We start from the raw sequence: 8,691 nt of genomic DNA, 5'->3' as shown, positions 1-8,691 counted from the left end.
TGCTTGTTTCGCGTCACCTTCCAGCAAGTTGTTGAACCGGTCATCTTTGAAAAGCTCTTGAATCTGAGGACCCACAAAAACTCCCTCTTTAATCTTTGCTTCGCTGAGTCGAGGGAATTTTTCATGCAGGTATCGGAATGCTGGCAAAGTCCGGTCAATGGCTTTCACGAAGTTCTTCATCAAACCTAGTTTGATGTGAAGGGGTGGTAGCAAGATTTTCTGAGCCTCAACCAGAGCTGGGTGTTGGATATTCTTCTCTGCAATGGCTACATTCTGCCTGTGAGTCCATTCCTTCCTCATGTAGTGCATTTCCCTTGCTCGGCTATCCCACTCGCATAAGAAACACATGTATTTTGTATATCCTTGCTGCAGTCCCATTAAAAGGGCAACTACCTTCAAATCACCACAGAGGTGCCAGCTGTACTTGTTATACTCAATGGAATTCAGTAGCTGCCTTAAGTTATCGTATGTCTCTTTCATGTGGACAGCATACGCTACTGGAATAGATGGAAGAATGTTTCCATTGTGCAAAAGCACAGCCTTGAGACTCAGTTTCGAAGAGTCCACAAATAGTCTCCATTCTTGTGGGTCATGAGTGATTTTTAAAGCATTCATGAGGCCCTCAATATCGGAACAGAATATCAGATTACTTTCCTTTCTGAAGAAAGGCTCCAATTGCTGGTGGCGCTTTCGATATGCAGTAATTGTGACATCTTCTTCTAGAAGATTCCATTGTTGGAGTCTTGATCCTAGCAATTCTGCCTTGTTCTTTGATAAGTCCAAATCACGAATCAGGTCATTTAGTTCTTCCTGTGTTATTCTGTGTGGGGTTGATGATGCACCACAGTGAAAATCTGGATCACTGCATGCTGATGGACCAGGAGAAGAACAGGTCGACTCACCTTTGTCTTCGTCAGATGAATCAAGAGAATATTCTGCTGGAGGTTCTGGAATAGGAAGTCCCTCACCATGTGGAACTGGTCTCAATGCAGACGGAATGTTTGGGTAGACTATTCTCGACTTCTTTCGCTTCGTTATTCCGCCGGAAAGAGGAGGAACCAAGCAGAAGTAACAGTCATTTAGGTGGTTGCTTGGCTCTCTCCACACCATTGGGACTGCAAACGGCATTGATGACCTTTTGCAATTCAACCACTGTGAAAGCTGTGTTGTACATGTAGCACAGCATATATGCGGAGCCCAAGGCTTGTCTTGGTCACCAACCTTGCATCCGAAGTAAAGATGATATGCCTTCTTCACTTGAGAATTGATACTTTTCTTCTGGTTGGCAAATGTCACTTCCCCACAAATATAGCAAAAATTGTCCGCGGTATTAACACACTTTCGAGGCATTACTGTTCTTTAGTGTACGTAAATGGATAAAATAATAAGTTTTATGTAACAGTAGCTTGAACTGTCTCGCACAACGTCTAAAATATTTTAAATGCTGAACCTATCTGATTGGGCTTTATATAGTACACTGCTTACGTCAGCTTCAGCAGCCGCCTGGCATTAGTATAATAGGCCTACACATGTATAGTACACTGCTGACGTCAACTTACTTCAGCAGCCGCATGGCATTAGTATTGCATTGCATCAGAAAATGATGCAATCAACTGTGGATGATGTGAGCATGATGGTATTATGCAATGTTACATCATTATTCCGGATGTTGCTGCAGTCCTACTGGAGAAATTTACACAGTGAAACATAGAAAATGAGGTATATGAATATCTTCAAAACGAGAGCCAATACAAATTTTTCACGGTTATATTCGTGTTCGGCACACCAAAATACTACAGATTAGGGCCTTTTCAAGTCAGTAATGATTTCACTGTTGACCAGTGTAATCTTATGTTGGAGAACATTTCGAATGAAATTAATGGAATACACTGCAGGAGTTTCACTCTTTTGCTGATCTTTTATATTTCAACCCATTTAATCGATTTCAAATGAAATAAACACTCTTGTAAGATCCGCCACTGTTGTTTATATCATTTTACTGTAATTATAATCTTATATTGAAATACACTTTGGTTACAAAAGAGTCCTGTATTGATATTCATATAATAGTTTATTACTTAGTTCATATACACAGCATAAGCAGGCCTCGTTGTTACGACTCTATGGTCACAAACTATGTACAGAAAGAAGAAAAACCAACAAGTTTTGTAAAATATAACAAATAATTTAATTATTAAAGTTATAAAATAAAATGTGAGAGGAACTTAAGTATTATAAACTGAATCCAAAATAACACTGAAAAGGTTTATGAAAATTCAAAAGGTGTACATAAGGAGAGAACTGAGCGAGCAGTTTCATTCCTGTTTTGGAGTCATTCTCATTTATTGTGTTCTTGTTGTAAGTCTGCAGACGTGTTTTATGTTCTAATTACATATTATTCAAGAGGAAAAAACATTTGTTTGGACTGTTCAGTGGAAATAGAAGGTGCTCATTATTTTGGACTATAATATTATTCTGGAACTATTGTGAATTTTGCAAAGAAGTTCTGGACGATGCCATTTTGACAATGGTCTAGCGTCATTATTTATAAAGATAACTCTGCGATAGAGGTTTCAAGATACGCGGAATAAAATTGCCTAACAGGAGATGTGGTTGTCATCTTTAACCTCATTAATTAATTATTTAAATACGTTAAAATGCTCAAAAAGCAATATGACATGGGCATTTAATTAACCTATATATTCAATAATATCGTACTTACAAGAATTGACTCTGCATTTTAAGAAAAACGGCACTCTATATATCATATATAAATAATCATGTTACTATAGCCTTGATGGATTTATAATAATTCATTAATAAAAATTAAAACAAAAAGGACCTTTTTTTCTCCGGTAGCCTAAGTGGTTAGAGCGGCCGCCTTGGATGCGGGAGGTCGCGGGTTCGAACCCAGGTCGAGTCATACCAAATACTTATAAAAATGGTACTAGGCGCTCAAATCAACATTAAGAGATTAGTGTTAGGACTGGTCGGCTGGGTGTCAGAATAAATGTGACTGGGTAGGACATGATGCTACATGTCAGCGGCATGATGTCATAATGCTAGACCACCATAAACTGCCACATGGCTGACATCCTAGCGATATGACTGAATATTTTAAAAATCCAAATCTCCTCTCTCTCTCTCTCTCTCTCTCTCTCACACACACACACACACACACATACGCGCGCGCGCTTTCTGCGAAACTTTGTGTTTTTTCGAATGCAAAGGGAATCTAATTAAAACGAAAAGTGTTGTTTGCAAAAACATATATATAATTATACAGGCTCAACACACTAATTGTGAATTTAATCTAAGTTTTACCGTAAGAACAGCTATTGGTAGGGACAGTTTTTTAATTATCGATTGTTAATAAGCTATTGTAAACAAAGAAGTTAAAATATCAATTTACATATTACCAAGTAATATGAGTTTCAATTTTTATAGAATTGTGACTGTTTGTAAATAAATGAATGTCTGGGTCAGATTTTAGAAGCTACAGTGCTTCATTGGTTAGTATTCCTGACTTGCGACCTAAATCATGTGGGTTCGAATCCTGCCATCGGATTTATTAACAGTTTAGGCTACCTACATGAGCTACTTACAAATGAAATTAAGACTACCGGCACATGGTTATAGTGTTGGGGTTCCAAATAGTTAAATAGTGCAAGACATCGACACCGACAGTTGCAATGGGTGGTGGGGGTGGGGGTGTCTAACACTCACTCCATATCGTAACTATAAAGGTAGGCGTATGGGCAGCCGTCGCCGCCAAAATTACATTAATCAAATGATCTAGTATGAAATCAAATGATTTAACCTAGCAAATGAAATGATCAATCCAGATTCCAAATGATGTAGTGTCACATGAAATGATTTAACGAACGAAACCGAATGATGCTTTTAGATTTCAAATGACGTGGTATTAAATGAAATGATGTAGAGTGAAATGAAATGATTTAACCCATCAAACGGAATGATGAATTCAGATTCCAAATGATGTTGTGTGATATGAAATGATGTAGCATGAAATGAAATGATTGAACCCCAAAAATGAAATAATGAATTCAGATTTCAAATGATGTGGCGTTAAATGAAATGATCTGGCATTAAATAAAATGATTTAAAGAACAAAATGGAATGATGATATATGCTTCCAAATGACGTGCTATTAAATAAAATGATGTAGTCTAAAATGAAATGATTTAACTCAACAAATGAAATCATGAATTTAAATTCCAAATGATCTGGTATTAAATAAAATGATTTAAAGAACAAAACGGATTGATGAAATCTGCTTCCAAATGATATATTATTAAATGAAATTACGTAGTATGAAATGAAATGATTTAACTCAACAAATGAAATGATGAATTCAGATTCCAAATGATGTGGTGTTAAATTAAATGATTTAAAGAACAAAATGGATTGATGAAATCTGCTTCCAAATGACGTAGTATTAAATGAAATTATGTAGTCTAGAATTAAATGATTTAACCCAAAGAAAGAAATGATGTATTCAGATTCCAAATGATCTGGCATTAGTTGAAATGGTCTGAAGAACAGAATGGAATGATCAGCTCATATTCCAAATGATGTGGTATTAAATGAAATGTATAGAATGTAAACGGTCTGATCAAAGTGTAAATCAGCTAGCGTAAATCCAAACAAACACAGGGGGGCGCTGTTAGGCAGACTTACAATCGACAGGCGTATTTGCAGAATTCGGTTGAGATTTTTGCAGACGACATTTAACAGCTAAGGTTAGTGTTTCTTCTCATTTGATATAAACAAAAACTGTGTTTTCCAATCAGGATAAAGTGACTATCCACATTAATGAATGTCTGTGTGTATTTTATTTTAAAATCTTCCTTGTACTGCACGAGTTTTCAATGCTTCATCTCAGCTAGAACTATCAGCTTAGGAGATTAAATCTTCATCGTATTTGATCAGTAGTAATTACCATGTTTAATGACCTAACGTAGCATACGCACTAAACCAACAATTTGTTGTCCGCAACTTTTTGTATGTCTCATGTTACCGGCCATACGTACATAGGCATTATTCGTCCAAGTTCTGTATGTAAGAGATCTTCTTTTTCCTCCATTTAATCTAGTTTGCATTAACATATTACTGTTGAGTGTTTTTTTTCCTTTTAGTTTTCTTCTGGGAGATCGAATATAATTTTATTAGAAATCATGATTCGCGACTCTTAGTGCATTTGAAACACCACACTCCTTTCCAAATGTATTGAAAATGGGGGGTGGGGTGGGTGGGGGTGGGCTTAGTCATACATTTTGAAAGACTAATACGTGAACAATAAACAGTTGCCTCCTTGGAGTGTTTATGGCGAAGAAGAAGCACAGATCATGCTTGAATAAACCCAAAATTTAGCTAATGATGTATGAAAATAACAACGAAAGGCGATGGATTCTATCAAATTTTTAAAAATAAAACAGCATCACCGATTTGTAAGTGATACCCTTAGGGTAATACATCAATGTTAATAAATCGTCATATGTGTGTTCTAGTATAGATCAAAACTTCCGTTGCTTTCTCCCCGAAAAGGGATTGAAATTTTCCATCAGGCGGACGTGATGGAAAAAATGTTTGTTAAAGTGGATATTGTCATCAGTCTGTCGTCATGCCCATATTGAGATCGTCTAGGGGAAGAGATGTCATTTTTGTTTATTTATTGTCATTAGTTCTCAACTGGACGGTTGCAGAATTCTTTCATAAAATCTCATTGGCGTGCCACTTCTGAGTGGCTTGTTCACTGTAGAGTCCTGCTTCCGTTTACTATTATGTCACAAATTGTTTTATTTCTTTATTTCTATATTTTACCATTTTTTTTTTCTTCTATTGTATTACAGTTGCAAGACTCTCACTTTCGGGGAGTCCTGCTCCTGATTTTCCATTTTTCAAATATTTTGTTAGGTATGTAGTTATATATGAGCCAAAGTGGTCACGATGACATTGTTATTAATTACATCAACTCATGTGGGTTCTTTTAGATAGCAAGCTTCGGTTGCTTTTGCCCTGGGATGGGATTGAAATTTTTCCGTCATGCGGACGTGATGGAAAATATGCAGATCAAAAGAGTCTCTGGTGTAATTTTACTAGGCACCTAAGACGGCTTTTCAGAGACAATATGATTTTTTGCTTTGTTTCTTTGTAGGCATGATAAGGAAAAAAAGTTGGCTAAGTTTCGTTAGCTCTTGTTCTGCCCTGTGTTTAATAATTATTTTGTATTTTTTTTTTTTTTGCTCTATTTCCTGGTCATTTACTGCTAATTCTCCCCTGTGGTATTTAATATGAATTACTCGTATGTGTCCTTATGTTAGTCCCTTCTGTGTTAACCGTTTCTCATTACGTTGCAGGTTTATGTGGGCACGCTTTTCGGTCTTGTTTGGTAATTTAATCACCGCCTGCTGTCTTCTATCTGTCATCAGCTGGCGGGATTTCGGTCCAGTTTCTCCCGCACTTTGTTTTAGAGGAACGGTAAATCTCTCTGTCTGAAATTAATTTCTAATAGTCTGGTTTAACGAGTCTATTTCGGCTACATTTGTTTCAAATGCCGAAGTCGGGTCCTTGTCTGTTGGTTGGGGTGGGTGGGTGGGTCTGTCGGTGTCCTTATAGCAAGCTCATTATAAGTGGCTTTTCCGGGGGTTAGTTTCTCAAAGTTAGTTTGTTTTTCTGATGGAGTTTTTGCTAGCCGCTTATAGGCTTTCCAGAGTATATAATTCAGTAATCCAAAGCTGTTATCTTCTATTTTACATAGCATTATAAATGAAGTCTATCACTTCTCTGTACAAAATGTTGTCTGTTATTTTAGGGGTATAAGGAAGATTTTTTGGGCTCAAAATTGCCTAATTTGCTTATACTTTTAGTTTTTATATTTGTCTTTGTTTATTTAAGGATCTGTAGTATAAAATTATGTTTTTTGCTATGTGGTCCCTTGCACATGGGACAAGGAGGGATGTTTGAGATAAGGTGTCTCTTGTGGGCATTTTCACCTGTCCACCCTACATCATGTCGATATTGGTAAATGTTCGTTTGTTTGCTTACCTCTTTTATTTTTTTCCAATGATTTTCATACTGTGTTCAAGTCAATTTCTGAATTTAGTGTTTCCACCTTGTTTGGCTTTACTTTTGTATTGTGTTTTATCATATTCTCCAATTCATTCCTATTAAACATGGTCCAATATTCTTTGCTTGTTTTGTAATTTTGTATAGTTTGTGTTATTCTTTACGCTATTTTGGGGTGCACTTGCAATTTTGTCATGCTATTTTACTGGATAGAAGAAAGCCAAACCAGTAAAGGTATACGCCCTGCCAGTGATATTCTGGATTTTCCTGACGTTTATTCAATCTGGAAATATAATTTACTACTTATTTAAGTCAAGTCCATGAGATTGAGTCCTTCTTTTTTCCTATCTTTTTATAATGTGTATTTTGGTAATTTGTGGATCCCATTCTGTATAAATTTTATTATTAATGATTCAAATGTATTTAGATATATAAATTCAAAGTCCGATACGTCAAATTCGTACCAAATCGAGTTGTATAAATACGATTTCGCAATTTGTATTTTTCCAAATAAATTTATTTGCCTATCATTCCATATTATAGCATGTTTCTCTAATTTTTTCCTAATTTGTAGAAAATTTAGCATTTTACTGACTTTCCCTAGATTTATTCCTAATCCTTTAACTTGATTTCTTATGACTTCTGTAGGGAGCGCTTGATAATTCTCCTTCCATTTGCCTATAAGTAGTATTTCAGTTTTAATTCGGTTTATCTTTGAACCCGAGGCTAATCCAAAAAGGTTGTACTGCTGCATTAAATACTTATACCATCGCTTTGAAGTTATAAAGTTGGAGCAATCGTCCTCATGTTGGAAGGTTTTACACTCCTCCCTCATGTTAGTTATTCTTACTCCTCGGATTCTTTTATGATTTTGGATTGCATTATGTAGTGCCTCTATCCCTGTTTCGTACATTAACACAGATAGTGGACAACCCTGTCTTACATAACCGTTTACTGAGAACGGATTGGTTTTTGCACCATTGGTCTGTACCAATGATTTTATATTCTTATAAAGTGTTTTGATCCAGTTTTGGAATACATTTCCAAATCCAAATTTATGCAATATCTGCAAAATATAATTCATTTCTACCCTATCAAACACCTTCTCCTGATCAATGAGGATTAAAGCGCCATCAATATTAGATGTTTCCGTATAATCTAGTATTGTCTTTATTGAAAGTATATTATTCTGTATATTTCTGCCTTCTTCACCATACGTTTGGTTTGGATCTTTTATGTATCCTTATTATTGGTTTAACTCTATTTGCTAAATATTTACTGAGTATTTTGCAATCAATATTAAGTAACGAGACTGGTCTCCAATATTTTAGGTCTGAAGTCTAGCCTTTGTTTGTGAAGATGAGTGTAATAACTCCTGTTTTCATGCTTTCTATCATTTCTTGATATTTTTATAAATGGTATTGTTGAGAATTTTCATTATTGGAATTAAATATTTTTTGAACTTTTGATAAAACTCGGGCGTTATCCCATCTAATCCCGGAGCTTTATTCCTAGTTAATTGGTAAATCGCTTTATCTATTTCTAATTCTGTTATGCTTCTTCTTCTTCTTCTTCTAATAATAATAATAATAATAACAATAA

Source organism: Sinohyriopsis cumingii, chromosome 1 (assembly GCF_028554795.1).
Source record: "Sinohyriopsis cumingii isolate HCF-2022 chromosome 1, ASM2855479v2, whole genome shotgun sequence".
NCBI classification, from domain to species: Eukaryota; Metazoa; Mollusca; class Bivalvia; order Unionida; family Unionidae; genus Sinohyriopsis; species Sinohyriopsis cumingii.
This window is presented reverse-complemented; position numbering follows the sequence as displayed.